Genomic DNA, 20,890 nt, shown 5'->3' with positions numbered 1-20,890 from the left:
TTATGTGTATAGTATTTACATAGACCACATAATAAATTGGTTTATTTTGCAAATTGTATAAATTTTATATCTACTTTCTTAAATTATAAATGATATTATGGCTCCCAAACCACCTTATATATCTTTGTAACCCTAAACTTTAGTGTGTATATTGGGTGTGTGTGTGTGTGTGTCTGTGTGTGTGTGTGTGTGTATGCTTTTTCTGAAGAGTATTGAGCTTACCGGAAGCATGTTTTGCTAACAGAAATGAATCAGTTCCCAAATGAAAATCAGATAATTTGATCTTTTTTCCCCCATTAAACGTAACACTCAAGTACAGAATATATATTGCAATGTGTAATAGTATTGTAGTCAAAGTTTTCTGTAGCATGATTTCTGACAATTTAGAAAGCAATTTGTAAATGCAACAGAAATAATCTTGAAACAATTTTTAAATTATTTTTTTCATATTTACAGAAGGTTAAGATATAACTTTGTTGACATATAACTTTATAAATACTTGGAATACCGAAACACACATTTATTGAGGGTATTATATAAATGAAGGTGCAGAACACCTTTACAAGGCTTTATTATGGAATAATTATAAACTAACACTCAGGTTAACAAAACATTTGCTTAAGAGTACTTAAAAAGAAACCAAAAACTTACTAATACTCAGTGAGCCAATGTCACTAAAAAGCTTCAAGGAAAAGGAGTCATTTTAAAATTAATATATTGCCTAACCTATAATTTAGACAACAAACAGAAAGGAACATGAAAATATATTCAGACTGATGCTTTTTGCAAAAAGAATCTGGCAGCAACATCCTGTACTAGGGGGGGTTTATGCAGGTTCCTCCTGGGCCAGAAGCCAGTAGAGGATTGTAATAATCTAATCCTGAAATAACAAAAGCAAGTATGACCATTTAAAGGTCTAATTCAAATAGACATGATTACTAACCTAATAGGGATTCCTTTATGTGAAAGACAGAGTACCTTCTTTAGAAGACTAAATAGTTTAAAACAAAATAAATACAGGAAGTGGAGGAAGCAATAATAATGTTTTATAATTATTCATTTTTACCAGTAATTGAAACACTTAGCTCAATAAAAGAAAAACTTAAAAAATAAATGATATTATAAAACATATTAAGACAAAAAAGGAACATATTACACCTTCAATTATTTCTGTAAATATTCTTCCACAGTCCATAGTGAATATATATCGTATACTGTAGGTAAACTGGCTGGCTAAATTATGGGAATCAGACAAATACAAAGTACTACTGACCATTATTTTTATTTTATTTTTAAAAAGATTTTATTTATTTATTTGAGAGAGAGGGAGAGTGAGAGGGAGCATGAGCAGAACAGAATTAGAGGGAGAAGCAGATTCCCCGCTGAGCTGGGAGGCCGAGGTGGTGCTCCATCCCAGGACCCTGGGAGGCAGATGCTTAACCGACTGAGCCACCCAGGCTCCCCATGACCATTGTTTTTACTACTTGATTGGAATCTAACTCCACTAGAAATACTTTAAAATGTATAAAATAAGCAATATATTAAAGTGATGAATTAACAGTTAACAATGAAATAATACTTGTAATAAAATGAAAAATCATATTTTAAAAATCCCATCTTAGACTGAATAAAGAAGAGAATAAAAGAAAGACCCATATTGCCAATAGGAAGAGTAAAACAATGACTGCATATATGTATGAATGATATATGAATAAATGATATGAATTAGGGGTTATATATGTTATACTCTATGGCCACCATCAAAAGTCAAGTTAAGTTCAAAGAAAATAAAAGTCATCCTCAACATAGTTGTTTTGTGTTGTTAGCAATGTTGGTACTTAAACAGGATTTTATATTTACAAGATTTTTAAACCTTGAGTTTCTGTCCAACTGAGGCTTTAAATTATTTCCACTTCTCAGTTCATTCAAACCAGGTTGTTTGATCTCCCTCTCACTCTCTCTCCATGCACAGACACACACACAGGACATATAATTATATAATCAGTTTATCATAACTGAAAACTATTAACTTTGATATTTAACATGTTAAGTTTATCTATAGTTCCATGAGTTCACACTAAATAAGACTAAGCTGATAGATCTTTCAATGAGTAGCTAGCATTCCAAAACTTATGTCAGTCCGTGGGCTGATGTGCCACACTGGGGCCATGTTGAAGGAATGGAAATGTGTATACCCAGAGCTTTAATGAATCCTGGTAATACACATCTGTTGATATTCCACAGAATCCTAAATGAAGTATTAATAAATAGCTGTTTGATAAACTTATGAAATTTGCCCTTTCCTTGGAGATTAAGCAGTCAAATCATGAATTAGAGTCTTGGAAAACTAGTAAGTGAATTTGTCATAAAATTTGCTAAAATACCCATAATAAATGATGGCATAAAATATCCAAATATTTACATGACTAAATTAAAAAATATATATATTTATCTATTCTTTCCTTAAGAAAAAATATAGCCTGTTCTATTCAACCATGACTAATAAAAATTTCTATTCATGAAACAATCAATTTGTAAACAGGGATTACAAGATTGTGAAAACAGATCAAAATCTTAATAGATGCTTGACTCCTCTATTTAGTGAATATATCAGAGTCATTTTAATGATTCACAAAGGAATAGTTTTATACTTCCCTCTGAATTTTATATGAGAGAACTTGAAGGCCAAAATATGGATTTTATTAAGGGTATACTGAGTTTAGCACTGAAATACAAAGAAAAACTGCATGTAAAAATAGCTATTTCTATAGAAAGTGGAGGCAGGGGAGGAGGAAGAGGAGCAAAGACCAGCCAAGTTCAAGCACATAAGCTCAGGAAGAACTGAAGAGAAGTTTACAGAGTAAAGTGGTTCAAATGTTCCCTTCTGGATTGTTGTAATAAAGTCATTAAAATAAATTGTTCCTGGAGGAAAAAGCAGGTCTTTGATCTAAACCTAAATTTAAAGTCTAAAGGGTATAGGTGGATTATATTTTGGAAGCAAGATTAGGAGACTGTCAAGAAACAACCAAAAAACGTTTGGCAAATATTTAGTGTTGGAAAAGGAGAGAATCTTGTTTTATCTATTCATATTATCAAAAGAAGCAAGATTTCCTGACCCTAGAGAGTCTCTGATATAGACATACAGGGTCCTCTCCCCTAGCTTTTGTCAATAATTTCTGAATCTAGATAAAGACCTTCAGATCTATTATCAAAAGAACATTTTAAAAGAGCATAATCTTCTAGTTTAGGGAATCCTGTGTTTGAAATATTAAAAAGTAACAGAGCACAATAAATTGTCATCACTGATCTACTAACTGCCTTTAGCAGCTAAGCAGCAGAACTGTCCATCTGTAGGAGCTTTACTGGGAACTACTACAAACTTCAGGGCTGTCATCAGTCCACATAACTACCCTTCAAGCCAGAGAAGAATAATGCTTTCTTCTTTCCCATCTTCCAAATATCATGTTAAGTACATTGTTTTAACAAAATCTAAACCACAATTTTGCTAACAATACTGCCTGGAAACATGACTGTAGTTTGCCAGTGTGTATAATAGGAAAAAAAATTCAGGAAGACATAGATGATCACTGAATCAAAATACAGTATACAGAATTACTTGCTCATTAGTCATTAATCAGCGATCTGAAAAAATACAGCTATAAAAATGACAAAATGTAGATACTGGATGTGAGAACTTCTCTTTTCTAGCAGGGCATATTGACCAGTATCTGGAGAGGAAGAGCCTGAGAAAGTGAAGAACATCAAAAGTAGATTTATAAGTGTTACTAAAAACACTTTCAACTACTTAAATACTTTCCTAGGACTGACATTCACTCTTTTCTCAGTGAATCAGCCATGAAAGAGAGTAAGCACATTCATATGTAACAAGAGTATGTACATATCTGGAGAATCATGGCCAGATATATTTACTGAGGTTGAGAAGTAATTAATAATGGTTGAGTCATATTACCATCATATGATTTATTAAAAATGAAAAAAATCATTGAAATTTAGAATGCAAATTATCTTTAAAGATCAACTATTCTAACCATCTCACTTTAAAAATAAAAATAAAAAACACTGAGGCTCAGGGAAGTTAAGTGTCTTGATACCATATATCTAGTAATTAGAACAATGTATACCAACTTTGTTCCCTTATTCCTAATATTCTGCTCTTTTTATGATCCATTTTTAGGTTATGTAGTAGACAAGCTTTGTTTTTATCCATTCAGCATCCATTTTTCTGCTTCTAGTAGTATCCCCACCTTGGTTTGAGAATATCCATATTCTCATTGTATATATTCCTTATTGAACCATTAATCAAGCTGGCAGATAACCCTCCTCTCCACCAAATTATGTACACCTCACAAAGCCAAGCTAACTAGAATCTCTTATCCCTTAAATTTAATCAGTAGTAAGGTATACAGGCCTGGAAAAAAAAAAAAATTAGGAATCCATTTCTACAATGGTTTCCTAAAGAGAATATGCATTAAATTCTGCTACCTAGCTCATTTCCTATTTAAAAATGGCTAATTTTTCCTTTAAATTCTGTGACATAATTCACATAATTAAAAAAAAAATTCCTTTTTGCTTACAGTAGGCAGTATAATTATTGTTACTTGCAATCAATCCTAATCATACAGAAATTGTTACCAGAGAATGGATGCTAAGAACAGATGGTCAGGGATATGTTAATGATTTAGCGATGTGCAGTAAAAGAGTGAGATTCCAGTTCATGTTCTAGAATGGGCTTAAGAATGTGTGAAATGCAACCGGAGGGTACCTTGGAATATTCATGAGACTTAGAGACCTCTGAATTCCTGCTTTCTTCTCCTCCACAGTTCATAAACCTGTTCCTTCCTTGCTAGATAAAACTAAGAAGGCCTTTTAGGGCCCAACCCTGTTTATTACTATGCAATTACCACAAGCTCTTGATCTCAGTATGTGTGTAGCATAGTGATGAGGTAGAATTATGTAATCACTGAAAGAAAATTGAGCCATTTTAATAGGCAGCTGGAACTACATGGTAATCATAGCTACAAAAATGTTCCAAATAGCAGAAATCTCTAGATATGTATAAATAATTTGTATAAGTCCTCTATCCCCATTGAAAGTTGAAAGAAAAGTATTTTTGTGAACATAGCTCTGATTTGAGACACTATATGAGATCATTCCAATTACAATTTTCAGGCTTACTTCATAGACCAATAAGTACCTATGAAAAGGCCCCTTCTGGGTGCCTGGGTGGCTCAGTTGGTTGAGCGACTGCCTTCAGCTCAGGACATGATCCTGGAGTCCCTGGATCGAGTCCCGCATCGGGCTCCCTGCTCGGCGAGGAGCCTGCTTCTCCCTCTAACCCTCCCCCCTCTCATGTACTCTCTCTCTCTCATTCTTGCTCTCTCAAATAAATAAATAAATCTTAAAAAAAAAAAAAAAAAGAAAAGGCCCCTTCTGTAAAATCACAAGTGCATATTTTGAAATATTTTCTTAAATTTGTCAAAAGTATCTTATGGTCATTAACCCAGGTAACTGCATTTTTTTTTTTTACATTAGTTTCAGGCATACAAGATAATTAATACAATGATTCAAAAAGTCTATACATTACTCAGTGCTCATCGAAATAATTGTACTCTTTATCCTCTTTAGCTTACCCATTCCCCCCCCCATACACACCCCTTATGGCAACCACCATTTTGTTGTCTGTATTTAAGTCTTTTTTTGTTTGTGTCTTTCTCCCCCCCTTGTTTGTTTTGGTTCTTAAATTCCACATGAGTGAAATTATATAGTATCGGTCTTTCGCTGACTTATTTCACTTAGCATATACCCTCTAGGTCCATCCATGCTGCAAATGGCAAGATCTCATTCTTTTTTATGGCTGAGTAATATTCCATTGTATATATACACTACATTGTCTTTATCCATTCATCTATGGATGGACACTTGAGTTGCTTCCATACCTTGGCTATTGTAAATAGTGCTGCAATAAACATAGGGATGCATATATCTTTCCAGGTAGGTGTTTTTATTTTCTTTGGCTGAATACCCAGTAGTGGAATTACTGCATCTTATGGTAATTTTATTTTTATTTATTTATTTTTTTAAGATTTTGTTTATTTATTTGACAGAGAGAGACACAGCGAGAGAGGGAACACAAGCAGGGGGAGCGGGAGAGGGAGAAGCAGGCTTCCCGCAGAGCAGGGAGCCCGATGTGGGACTCGATCCCAGGACCCCGGGATCATGACCTGAGCCGAAGGCAGACGCTTAACGACTGAGCCACCCAGGCGCCCAATTTTATTTTTTTGAGGAACTCCCATACTGTTTTCCACAGCAGCTGCACTAATTTGCATTCCCACCAATAGTGCATGAGAGTTCCTGCTTCTCCACATCCTTGACAACACTTGTCATTTTTTTTTTTTAAGATTTATTTATTTATTTGAGAGAGTGAGAATGAGAGAGAGAGAGAGTACATGAGAGGGGGGAGGGTTAGAGGGAGAAGCAGGCTCCTCGCCGAGCAGGGAGCCCGATGCGGGACTCGATCCAGGGACTCCAGGATCATGACCCGAGCCGAAGGCAGTCGCCCAACCAACTGAGCCACCTAGGCGCCCCCACTTGTCATTTCTTATCTTTTTTATTTTAGCCATTCTGGCAGGTGGTATCTCATTGTGGTTTTGATTTGCATTCCCTTGATGATTAGTGATGTTAAGCATCTTTTCATATGTCTGTTGACCATTTGTATGTCTTCTTTGGAAAAATATCTACTCAGATCCTCTGCCCATTTTTAATCAGATTATTTGTGTGTTTTTTGGCGTTGGGTTGTCAAAGTTCTTTATATATTTTAGATATTAATCTCTTATCACTATATCATTTGCAAGTATCTTCTCCTATTCACTAAGTTGTCTTTTTGTTTTGTTGATGGTTTGTTGTGCAAAAGCTTTTATTTAGATTTAGTCCTAACAGTTTAACTTTGCTTTAGTTTCCTTGCCTGAGGAGATACATCTTAGGAAACAGTTTCTATTGCTGATGTCAAAGAAATTACTGCCTATGTTTCTTCTAGGAGTTTTATGGTCTACATTTAGGTCTTTAATCTATTTTGAGTTTATTTTTGTTTACAATGTAGAAAAATGGTCCAAAGTTATTCTTTTACATGTAGCTGTCCAGTTTTCCAAGTACCTTTTGTTGAAGACAGTCTTTTCCCCATTGTATATTCTTGTCTCCTTTGTCACAGATTAATTGACCATATAAGCATGGATTTATTTCTGGGCTTTCTATTTTTTTCCATTGACCTACATGTCTGTTTTTATGTCAGTAGCATATTGTTTTAATTATTACAGTTTTGTAGTTTATTTTGAAAACTGGAATTGTGATACCTCCAGCTTTGTTTTTCTTTCTCAAAATTGTTTTGGCTATCCTGGGGTCTTTTGTGGTTAGGTAACTGCACTTTTGAGGAAAGCAAAATACCTAAATCTTTTTAGGGAATATTGGATATTACTTCTGACCTTACTTGAATCTTTAAGAAATATGGATACCACTGTTATCCTTAAAGCAGAATGATGCATTATAGGGATCAGATGACAGACATAGCTTGATATCACAATGAAATCCTTTAGCTATACATTTTTTCCTTCCATTCTTGGGTACATAGTACAAAAAGATATATTCAGCCCTTAGGATAATTCTAGCTTTAATTTAAAGTATCGGTTGTGGGGGTTAAATAGAAGACATTGACTCACTCTCTACCATGTATATTCCTGCATAGCTACTTGAAACATTCAGAAAGTAAAGATTTTCAAAATTCAATAAATCAGTGACTCCAGCTATAGCTGCTATTTCAGATATGGAATTCTTATAAATTAATATGGCCTCTATCTCCTGATACATAGTTATTAGTTTGGCAGATGTTTTATCTGCATGGAAGAAACATATACACTAGATATTAGTATGGATTGATCAAATAAGCTGAGTCAGTTATATAGAAAGAAAGGATTTATTATAGATATTAAATCTTATGCACTTATAGGAGCTAGTGGAGAAGTCTCTAAAAGACTGTTGCCTTTGCATACCATATTGCAGTTTAAGTCACCATAGTTAAGCCAGGTTGGGAGTCATGATGCGAATGGCAAGGAGCATGCAACACTGGAATCTACAAAGAAAGATGGGAACCCAAACAATATGGAAACTTCAAGGACAAAACAGGATGTCAAAGGAAAAACTGGAACTCATGTATGTCTGGTGGAATTATGGAACTGGCTCATATTATTTCATGAGAGGCAAATGTTAAATTTTAAGAATTTGTTGACACAGTTAATATCACACTGATATTGAAATAGGCCATGATGAGACAATTTTCAACATGAAAATTGGCAAATTCTTCCAATTAGTGATTTTATTTTCTGGAAAACCAACTTCTAAGTATTTACCAATGCAACATTCCATTTCCCCTGACCACCTACAATGTCAATGATGCTATTGACCCATATTGCACCCTGCACCACAGAGCAGCACGACTGCCTAGCCCAGAACTCAGAAAAGCTGAAAGAGAAAATCCATGGGAGCTAGAGCTACAATCTGGGTGATGCCATTGTCAAGGAAATAAGCCAGCAAAAACATGTATCTCAGAAAAGGTGAATACCATAAAAATAGCTGCTGCTTCACGTCTTCCTCCAAATCTAGCTCAATTTTTCCATATCGTAAACCATACTTCAGAAATATTCAGGGAAATGAAGTCTAAAAATATAGCTTCAAATTAGTTAAGTTGACAAAACACAATGCCACCACACAGCCAGACACAATATATTGTCACTTGTCTGGAACAGCTATAGCTTTTTTTTCATTGTCAACTCTGAATCTGCACAATTTTGCAAAATGTGCTAATTATCTACCATGCTGATGATAATTGTGTTGATAGGATCTGAAAAATGTGTGGTATTTAGATTCGTAACTAAGGGTCTCAGAATAAGACCTCTTGGTGGCCTGGTCTCCACTTATAAATAATATTGTGGTTTGAGTTTTATTCCTAATTCATTTCCCTTTCATAGTACAATAAGCCACACATTTGCAGTTTCATGGTGAGTGGAGGACACTTCTACTTTCCAAAACCATAATTTCAGCTAAGCCACAAAACTTGCTTTAGCCAATGAGGGGAAAGCATCTGCATAAAGTAAGTGTGGATGTGTGGATTTAGTAATCCCATGCTTCTGCTATTGAAATGTGAAAGAAACACCCCAGACAGCCACTATCCAATCTCTGAAGCCTAGAGCTGAGGCCAGGTGAGCCCGGTTGAGGCCAGCTCAGTTCATAAAAATTACAGCTAACCTGTAGATATATGACTTGAAGGAGAACCCCGCTAGATGACCTGGAGAGCTACAGAAAATAGGATAAAAGAGGATAAAGGCTTATTATTGGCTATCGGTGAATTTTCAATAATTTGTTAAGCAATATTATAACAGGAGTTAACTAACATGGCTACTTTGTAAAAAGGGTTTGTTTTTTGTTTTTGTTTTTGGTGTAGAAAACATTTTTTTTCATTTTTTAATTAATTTATTTTTTATTATGTTATGTTAATCACCATACATTACATCATTAGTTTTTGATGTAGTGTTCCATGATTCATTGTTTGCAAAACATGTATGGATTAAATATATATTTGATAAAATTTGCTAAAATTTGATTATGCCAATTTGAATACAGACAAAAAAAATCCATTCAAAATTTTAAGAGTGAGATTGCTTTTAGGTATGTATTATTTAAAAATTGATGGTTTACTTACTGAGTCATTCCCAAAATTCAAATTCAGGACTACTACCAGTGGACCCCGTAAATATGAAGAATTGAATAGCCATCTTTCCAGGAGAGTGTGAAACAGAACATGCATGCAACTTATGTCAAAGTTCTATACCTGCAAAAGCCTCTGTTGTACATGTTCTTCCTGTACAAGGAAGGATATAACTTCTGGTACCTGAAAATATGTAACTAGTATATAACTATCACCTCAACATTTAGGGGGTATCTTCTGCCTTGAAAGCAAGAATATACTCTTTCATTACCTTTTTAAAAATATTTTATTTATTTATTTGAGAGAGAAAGAGAACATGAGCAGGAGGAGGGGTAGAGGGAGAAGCAGACTCCCCACTGAGCAGGGATCCAGACGTGGGGCTCAATCCCAGGACCCTGGGATCATGACCTAAGCCAAAGGCAGACGCTTAACTGGCTGAGCCACCCAGGCACCCCACTTTCGTTACTTTTTTGTATTATTCTCATTTTTTGACTCTGAAATTAGTGAAAATAGCATGGTAAATAATTTTTCTCAAATCTTATAAGGTTCTATATACTCCCTTAGGACTGCTAATAACATATGACCACAAACTAGGTGGCTTAAAATAATAGACATTTATTTTTGTATAATTCTGGGTGCAGAGGTCTGAAATTAAGGTATTGACAGGGCAATGGGCTCTCTGAAGACTCCAGGGAAGAATTTTTCTGTTCCTCTCCCTAGCTTCTGGGGACTCCCAGAGATCCTTGGCATTCTTTAGCTTGTGACTGCCTTCCAAACTCTGTTTCTATCTTTACATGGTTCTCTCCTCTTGTTATAAGGACACCAGTTATTGGATTTAAGGCCCCTAATCTAGTATGATCTCATCTTAACTAATTACATCTGATAATATACTATTTCCAAATTAAGATCAAATTCTGAGGTTACAGGTAGACATGAATTTTTGGAGAACACTATCAACCTCCTATAGTATGCCCCCTGATCCTCTGCAATTCACATCCGTCCCACATTCAAAATAAATTCACTTCATGTCAACATGTCCCAAAGTCTTAACCTATTCCAGCATTAATTCTAAGTCTAAAATTATATCTAAATATCATCAACTGAAAATATTCCAAATATCTTCATCTAAATCATGCATGGGGGAGCCTCTGGGTATAACTCATCCTAAAGCAAGATTTCTCTCCCTCTGTGGGTTTTAAAACTAGAAAGCAAGTTGCTAGCATTCAAAATATAATGGTGGGGCAGACACAGAATAGGCATTGCCATTCAAAAATGAAGAAAATAGAAGGAATACATGAATCATTGCTCTAAAATAAGTTTATAACCAAGCCAAGTAAGTCCGTGGAATATAATCTTCTGTGGCTTTATGCTCTGTTCTCTGGGCCCTTGGCAGCAGTGGTAGCCAACTCTCTGCACAACAAACCACATTAAACTTAATGTTTTAAATGACAATTTATTATCATCACTAAAGATGCTGGGGGGTTGACTGGGCACAGCTGGTGGTACTTGCTTGGATTTCTCATGCTGTTACAAAAAAATTGCATCTGGGACTGGAGTCCCCTAAATGCTTGAGTGGTCTGGACAAGCCAAATGGTTTGCTGGAGAAGTTGGTAATTGATATTTACCATTGGATGGGATTGTTTAATGGAACTCATGACAGGGCATCTCCATGTGGTGGGGCTCTCGACATGACATCTGTGTTCTGAAATGGAATGTTCTAAGAATAACAATTTCAAAAAGTAGAAAGCTAAAACTATTGGGCAAACCAGGCACTAGTTCCAAAACTACTGCATGTCACTTCTACCATCGATTGGTCACAGCAATCACAAGCTGGTTCAGATTCAAGAAGGTTGAAAAACAAAATCTGTATCTTGATAGAAAAGTGGCAAAGTTACATTACAAAAGAGAGATAGAATATCACGTCACTTATTTGTGGAATCTAAAAAGAGGTGGGAGGTGGATGGTGGGCAAAATGGATGAACATGGTCAAAAGGCACAAACTTCCAGATATAAAATAAATAAGTCTTAGGGATGTAATATACAGTGTGGTAAATACAGATAACAATACTGTCTTGTATGTTTGAAAGTTGTTAAGAGTAGATTTTAAAGTTCTCATTGCAAGAAAAAAAAGTTCTTGTGTGGTGATGGATGTTAACTAGACTTATGATGGTGATAATCTTGCAATATATACAAATGCAAATATTGAATAGTTATGTTGTACATCTGAAACTAATATAATGTTATATGTCAATTATATCTGAATTAAAAACAAACCCAAAGAAAATCTACCATATTTTGCCTGCCACATGGTTACAAACCTGAATTCATGTATTTTAGATTTTTGTTATGGAGCAGTTCACACCCAAGTAACAAATTTAATTCCAAGTTATTACAGCTACATAACAAACAACTCTAACCTTAGTGGTGTAAAACAAACATTTTATGATCATTTTGGATTCTTTGAGTTGGGGATTTAGACAGGACACAGAAAGAATGTCTTGGCTCTGCTTCTTCATGTCTTGTAACTAAGCTAAGAAGACCTATGTGGAATGGCTGGTGATAAGCTGATTTGTATGGGAGTCAGTGAAATGGTGCTGGAATATCCACTTCCAAGATAGTTTCTTTATTGTTATGTTTGAGACCTTTACAGAATTGGACAGAAAGCTGGGATTAGCTGGGATTATTGGCAGGGAGTTTACATAAAGTATCTTCAGAATGGCAGTAGTAGAGTACTTGAAGGTCTTTCCTAATGACTCAAAGTTCTGGCAAACAACGTAGAATCTGCATGCCCTTTTAGACCTCAAAGTCATTTCTGCAGTTCGCTGTGAGTCAAAGCAGTGGCAAACTCATTCATGTTCAAGAATGTTTCAAGAAATTAGTGGTCAAGTTTTAAAACCACCATGATGGGAGTTTTATTTTTATGTATGAAGTGCAGTGGTTCTGCTTCTCTAGAGAACTCTAATATAACTTTTGGTACTGAGAGTGGTTCTACAGGCACTGAACTTTTAGGATGAGTTTCCTGAGTTGGTTTTAAGGTTTCTGGAATTGGCTAAAGTGATTAGATTTAAAAAAAAAAATGTCTTTAAAGATTTAAAGACAATAGTGATTATTTTCTGTAGTAAAGAGAGCACTAGCACTCCACTATATGAACTAGTCACAGAGATATGCAAAATACCTATATTGGATACTCCTAATCTACCACTTACCAGAAGCAAATATGAGCTCAGGAATTTGAATTCCCAACTCAAGTAGCATAAAAAATGACCTAAAGATGTCCTTATCTCATGAAGCTGCAAGACTGAGATTGCTGAAAACTAAATAGAGAATCTCATCCTCTGGGTGAATTACGATGCAAGTTGAACTCTCAACTTGGCAGGGGTGTTTACTTTTAAAATGAGGGTATTGATTGGGAAAAAATGGCATCTTGTAAATCAGGATGGTGACATACAGGAAGACCTGGATGAAGTTGTAGGCATTAAGTCCCTAAATTCTGACTTTTCTTTGCCAGTGGAAGAGGCCTCTGGATTTCCAGCAGTATTAGTCTTTCCACCTCCATCCACATCACCTGAGGAAACTTCCAGAGCCTCCCCTGAGGGGGTAGCCATGCAAGACAATGTTGATTCTTCTCAAGATCCACCCCCAGCACTCTTCTTTCCTTCTAGACCTATAAGGAGATACAAGTCCCAGCAGGCCCCTAAAGGTAAGGTGCAGTGTGACCCATGTGCAGATACATTACACTATGAAAGAATTATCTGAATTTCTAATTTATACAGAGAAATCCAAGAAACAAGTGTGGGAATGGATAGTAAGAGTACCAGACAACAGTGAAAGTCAGATAAAATTAAATCATGCCAAACTTATAGATACGGACTTACTAAGCAGAGATCCTGCATTTAATACTGCAGCTCAAGGAGTCAGAAACAGCTGTCACAGTTTAGTTGGTCGGTTGCCTGAAACATAGGCCAAAATGTGGCCTATAGTGAGCAAACTGGAAATGCCCAACCTGGCTTCGTTTAATATAGAAGAAGGGATTCAAAGCCTTAAGGGGATTGGGATGTTAGAGCGGATTTTTTCATTTAAAACCTACTCACCCACATTAGGAGGGCCCAGAAAACATAGATTCCACTAATACTGTGAGAAATAAATTTGTGATGGGAGCCCCAACATTCTTGAAGGTCTTTGTGATTGCTTTTCTCCAAGCCAGACCTTACAGTAGTAGGAACCAAAGCCACTTAACTGAGAAACTTAAGTGCAATGGGAGTAATCTATTCCTGGGTGGTGGGGACTAAGTGGCAGCACTCAACCACCAAAGGAAAGTTGGGACTGGTTACCCTAATAGACAGGAGAATCAAAATAGCAATCAGAAAAGTCTGACTCATGTAGACCTATGGCATTCACTAACTGATCTTGGTGGTCCTAGAAGTGAAATAGGTATGAAGCCAATTAAATTCTTTTTTTTTTTGGGCGCCTGGGTGGCTCAGTTGGTTAAGCGACTGCCTTCGGCTCAGGTCATGATCCTGGAGTCCCGGGATCGAGTCCCGCATCGGGCTCCCTGCTCGGCGGGGAGTCTGCTTCTCCCTCTGACCCTCCCCCCTCTCGTGTTCTCTGTCTCTCATTCTCTCTGTCTCAAATAAATAAATAAAATCTTTAAAAAAAAAAAAAAAAAAAAAAAAAAAAAAAAAAATTCTTTTTTTTTTTAAAGATTTTATTTATTTGATAGAGAGAGACACAGCGAGAGAGGGAACCACAAGCAGGGGGAGTGGGAGAAGGAGAAGCAGGCTTCCCGCCGAGCAGGGAGCCCGACGCGGGGCTCGATCCCAGGACTCTGGGATCATGACCTGAGCCGAAGGCAGACGCTTAACGACTGAGCCACCCAGGTGCCCCAATTCTTATTTAATTTGTAGAAACAGAAAAGTTCTAGGTCAAGTGAACAACAGTCTAGCTTGAATCATAAAAAGAGAGTCATGATCCCTCGATCAATTCCCAGACTTGATCCAGTTTACAGAACCAGAACCCCTTAAATGAAAGAGAGGATGGGTCTCCTTGAGGAATGACCTAGTACACTGCCAAAATTTAAACTGTCAATCTTTCTCCTGGTCTTTCCTAAAGGGACCTACAATATTTTACCATAGTAACTGTGCACTGGGGAAAAGGAAATGATCAGACCTCTTGGGGACTACTAGACAGACACTGGTTCTGAATTGACTCTAATTCTGAGAGACCAAAAATATTGTGGTTTACTAGCCAGAGTAAGGGCTTAAGGAGGTCAGATGATCAATAGAGTTTTAGCTCAGGTTCATTTCACAGTGGGCCCAGTGAGACCTCAAACCCATCCTGTGGTTATTTCCTCAGTTCCCAAATGCATTATTAAAAAAGATACACTCCACAGCTAGCAGAAGGTCCACATAGGTGCCCTGACCTATGAGTGAGGGCTATGGAGTGAGAAAGGCTAAGTGGAAGCCAAGAGAATTGACCTACCTAGGAAAATCATAAATCAGAAGTAATCCTACATGCACTCATGGAGGGACTGCAGAGATTAGTGCCACTATCAAGGCCTTGAAGGATGCAGGGGTGGTGATTCCCACCACTGTCCCATTCAACTTCCCTATTTGGCCTGTGTAGAAGACAGATGGATCTTGAAAAATGACAGTAGATTATCCTAAATTTAAACAGGTGATGACTCCGATTGAAGCTGATGTGTCAGATGTGTTTTCATTGTTGGAGGAAATTAACACATTCCTTGGTATCTGGTATTTAGTTATTGATCTAGAAAATGCCTTTTTTTTTTCTCTCTTTCCCTGTCAATAAACCCAACCAGAAACAGTTTGTTTTCAGCTGGCAAGGCAATAATATACCATCACTGTCCTACATCAACAGTATATCAATTCTCTAGCCCTATGTCATAATTTAGTTCACAGGAATCTTGATCATCTTTTATTTTTACAAGATATAACACTGGTCCATTACATTGACTGACTTATGCTGATTGAATTTATTGAGCAAAAAGTAGCAACTTAGTCATTAAGTATTGGTAGTAGTAGTTACTGGTAAGATACTTGTATGCCAGGGGTGTGAAGTAAGTCTGACAGAATTCACAGGTCCCTACTTCAATGAAATTTCTAGAGGTCTACTGGTGTGGGGCATGTCAAGATATCCCTTGGAGGAAGTATAGGCACCTCCTACAACCTAAAACAAAAAACAACAAACAAAACAAAACAAAACAGCCACAGTGCCTAGTAGGCCTCTCTGAATTTTGGAGGCAACATATTCGTCATTTGGGTGTGTTACTCTGGCCTATTTACTGAACTATCTAAAAAGTTGTTAGTTTTAAGTGGTGCCCAGAATAAGAGATGGTGCTACAACAGGTCCAAGCTGTTAAATAATCTGCTCTGTATCTTGGGCCATATGATCCATGAGATCCAATAGTGCTTGAATTTTAGTGGCGTTCTTATTGAATGGTATTTGGAATCTTTGGCAGGTCCCTATAGGTGACTTGCAGAGCAGATCCCTATGATTTGAAAACAAAACCATGACATCCTTTGCAAATAACTCTCCTTTTAGAAAGGGCTCTTGACCTGCTATTGGACCTTGGTAGAGACTGACCACTTAACCCTAGACCATAAAGTGGGGTGTGCACAGCAACACTCCATGGAGATGGTATATATGTGATGAGGAATGAGCAGGCCCTGAAAGCACAAGTTACAAGAACAAGTGGCATGAATGCACATGATCCCTCCTTCTGCTACACTGCCTTCTCTCCCTTCCTGCACTTATAGCCACATGAGGAACTTCCCATGATCAGATGACAGAGGGAGTGAAGACGCACATCTGATTTACAGATGGTTCTATATGATTTACAGGCACCACCCGAAAGTGGACAACTAAAGCTCTACAATCCCTTTCTGGGACATCCCTGAAGGACAGTTATGAAGGGAAATCCTCTAATGGCAGAATTTGAGCAGTGCACCTACTTACTTTCCTTAAAAAGATAAATGGCCAGATGTGCAAGTATATACTGATTCATGGGCTATGACCAATGTTGGTTGGATGGTCAGGTACTTGGAAACATGATTGGAAAACTGTTGACAAAGATCTGAGTAAGAAGTATGTGGACTGACTTTTCTGAATAGATAAGAAATATGAAGATATTTGTGCCCCTGTGAATACTCACCAAAGAATAACCTTAGCAGAGGAGGATTTTAATACTCAATTCACCCATTCTGTGAATACCAGTCAACCTTTTTCTCTAGTCATCCCTGTCATCATCCAACATGCTCATGAAATACGAGACCGTGATGGCAGGGATAGAGGTTATGCATGGACTCAGCAAAATATTCTTCTACTCACCAAGGCCAATCTGGCTACAGCTACCCCTGGTGCCCAATTGGCCAACAGCAGAGACTAACACTAAGTCCCTGATATGGCATTATTCCCCAAAATGATCAGTCAGCTACCTGATGGCAAGTTGATTGCTTTGGACCACTTCCATCATGGAAGGGACAGACTCTTTTTCTACTGGAATAGACACTTATTCTGAATATAGATTTGTCTTCCTTACACACAATGCTGCTGCCAAAACTAACATCCTGTCCATGTACTTACAGAATGTTTTATCCACTGTCAAGTTATTCCACACAGTATTGTTTCTAATCAAGGAATTCACTTCACACACACACACACACACACACACACACACACACAAAGTAAACAAACAAAACTTGCAGCAGTGGGTGCATACTCATGGGATCCACAGTTTTTATCATCACTGTTCATGATCCTGACACAACTGGTTTTGTAGAATGACCTTCTGAAGATTTAGTTATAGCACCAACTAGGAGACATTATCTCACAGGGTTGGGGCAAGGTTCTCCAGAAGGCTATTTATGCTCTGAATCAGCATCTAATACACGGTGCTGCTTGTCTCAGAGCCAGAATTCATGGGTCCAGAAATTAAAGGATGGGTATGGGAGTTGTACCACTTATTATTACTGTTTTTGTTTCCTGTTCCCATTACATTATCCTCTTTTGGCCCTGAGGTCTTAGTTCCAAATGGAGGAATGCTTCCATAGGAGACCCAACAATGATTCTGTTGAACTGGAACCTAAGACTGCTGCCCAGGCACTTTAGACTCCTCATGCCTCTTAACCAAGTAAAGAAGGTAGCTACTGTGCTGGCTGCGGTGATTGAGCTTGTCTATCAATGGAGAAACTGAACTGCTACTGCACAAAGGAGGTAATGAAAAGTATGTCTGGAGTGTCTTTCAATGTTACTTTGCCCTGTGATTAAGGTCAACAGGAAACTACAACAACCCAAACTAGGCAGGACTACTAATGATCCAGATACTTGAGGAATGAAGTTTTGGGTCAACACCCCCATGTAAAGAATCATGGCCAGCTAATGTGCTTGCTGAAGGCAAAAAAAAAAAACCCAAAAAACAAACAAACAAAAAAAACCCAACAACAAATAAACAAAAACCCACTACCCCCCCAAAACAACAAAAACAACAAAAAAACCAGAATGTGTAATGAAAAAAAGGTAATTACAATTACCAGTTATAATGTAATGTTACACTGTTACAATGACCAGTTATAGCAATGAGGACTGCAATCGCCATGAGCATTCCTCATTATTATGTGTGTTTATGTGTGAACTTGACTGGTTACTGATTAAACATTATTTCTGGGTGTGTCTGTGAAGATGTTTCTGGACACATCTGAATCAGTAGACTGAGTAGAGAGGATTGCCCTCCCTCATGTAGGTAGACATTATCCAATCTAATGAGGAAATGAATAGAACAAAAAGGTGGAGAAAGGAAGGATTTACTCTCTCTATCTGCCTGAATCCTTGAGCTGGGACATTGATATTCTCCCTTCAGTGCTCCTGTTTTTTCAGACCTTTGGTCTCAGATGAGAATCAGCACCATCAGTTCTTTGGTTCTCAGGACTTTGAACTACATGTCCAGTTTTCCTGGGTCTCCAGCTTATAGATGGCAGACTGTAGAAATTTGCCATAATCACATGAGCCAATACCTCATAATAAATCAATCTCTCCCCCATCCCCACATCTCTATCTACTATTCCAACTATTTGTTTTTTTGTTTGTTTGTTTTGTTTTTTTGAGAACCTTGATTAATCCACTGAGGAATGTTAAATGTAAGGACCATAGACTTAGTTGATTTCCTCAGGATAACTACAAATATGTGGCAAAGCCAGGGCATGACACTACATATTCTATCTTCTTATTTCTCTGTTATTTTCAGAATAGAAGGTACGAAAAATAATGGGTTATGGCTCAAATCAGTTCAGTTCTTAACATGAAATGAACTTAACATGACTGAATTCACTATGAGAAGTAAAAATGGTGGGAAAGAAAGCCTGAGGTAAACTTCTATCCATTATGCTCTGACTATTTTTTTGGATATAGCTAAAGCTTTTTGAGAAGCTCTGTCTTTCTCTTGGCATACTGAATTATATTTTGCTTGTTAAGTCTTTCCTCTAAGCATGCATTCTGCTCTACAAATAAACTAAATAATTATCAAGAACAAAGTAACTGTTTTTGTTTATATCACTTTCTAACACTGCCCACATGGGTTAATAAATGCTATTAATTCCATTAAGCAATTACATAAAATGTAATGTTATTTCAAAACAATTCACCTGCTATTTATGTCTATTGATGTGTGCATACATGTGTTCAAGTACAAAATCTTCACACCACATTACTGAAGGACTTTGCATTTACATTAAATGCTGAAAATTACATATTAAATTAAACTTTGGATATAAACTCAGCAAATATAGTTTGTCAGTTATTACCGATATTAAATAGACATTCCATAAAAATCAGGACAAAACAGATTGTCCATTTAGTATTTTAAAAACTTTTGTTTTCCTTAAAATAATTATAAATGTCTTACATTTGTATTAATATAGCATCATCTTGAAACAGAAAATAATCCTCCATACTGCCTGCCTCTTTATTTAAAGTTATCTGAGTTCACAGATAACCTATAGAGTAAATATATACAATTTTATGATTTATAAAACATTCTTTTCCACTTTTTTATTGAGTAAAATCAGTGAATTGGGTAAAGTTTCATTAAAGACTGTAGAAAAACAATGCTCATTTCAGCAGTATACAGTTTGCCTCAGTTAACACAACACATAGAATGTGATATGTAACAGATGGTGGCATAAAAGCAAAGTAGTGTTTCCCTTTTGGTACTTTTATATTTATGTGCCTATTTATTGGGAGAAGAAAACAGCTAACCTGCTATTTTTTTAAGAGAAATGGAGTTTTAAGAGAAAATTTCTAAAGACAGGATCGCTATTTTGCATGTTATACTGAAGCTACTACAAAACTAGAAATAAAAATAAAATTTCTTAAATTCACAGTCTGCAAAGTGGAAGAAATGGCAAGGGCATTTGTAAAATTTTGACTGTGTTTGTAAAACCATGCTTAAAAACTACACTTCTTCAAGTCTTCCCACTGAAGTTTGGTATATAATGAATTAACTGACCTACCTTTGTTTTTAACACTGAACAGTATCATATCAAATTAACTCTGTGTGTATGTATGTAAAAAAGGCTCCTTAACCTTGAAACAAATGAACTCAAATACACAAACCATACCACTGATTCTCTATTTTGTGTACATATCTAATGCACTTAATTTATATTTTTCCTTGTGATTTTCACAACCATTTAATCTTATTTTCTTAAAGAAATTGAAGTTTAAGAAGTAATTTATCTAAATTTACAGAGCAGATATGTAGTGATCCTGGGGTTATACTTTACTATATAATTTTCAAATTATGCCACAAAGTCAAAGTTGCGGAAGTCAACACTGACTTCACATTTTGGGGTCTTGTTATTTTTTATGAGAATTCAGAATGAATTACTCAAGCATGAACAGATTAGATTTGTTATGACATTAATAAAATTTGGGCTTCAGAATCTCTTTACACTCCCTTATATAAAACCTTCTAAACTGGGCACACTTTCAGATGATCTACCAGATTTTAATTCTATTATCCTTCAGAACCCCTGTTTGTGGATTCTTCATGTTATCATATGGAGATATAAGAATCTACAGTGCTTTACACTGCACTTGTGCTAT

General features: G+C 36.4%; 2 pseudogenes; both read left to right on the top strand.

The window, feature by feature from the left end:
* The first annotated feature begins 13,165 nt into the window (after nt 1-13,165).
* On the top strand, nt 13,166-15,790 carry LOC123839238 (uncharacterized; annotated as a pseudogene).
* Nucleotides 15,791-15,882: 92 nt separating this feature from the next.
* On the top strand, nt 15,883-17,807 carry LOC135361453 (uncharacterized; annotated as a pseudogene).
* Nucleotides 17,808-20,890: the final 3,083 nt, after the last annotated feature.

Source organism: Mirounga angustirostris, unplaced genomic scaffold (genome assembly GCF_029215605.1).
Source record: "Mirounga angustirostris isolate CCGP_5_RB_7025 unplaced genomic scaffold, mMirAng1.0.hap1 SCAF_3, whole genome shotgun sequence".
NCBI lineage: Eukaryota > Metazoa > Chordata > Mammalia > Carnivora > Phocidae > Mirounga > Mirounga angustirostris.
This window is presented reverse-complemented; position numbering and strand designations above follow the sequence as displayed.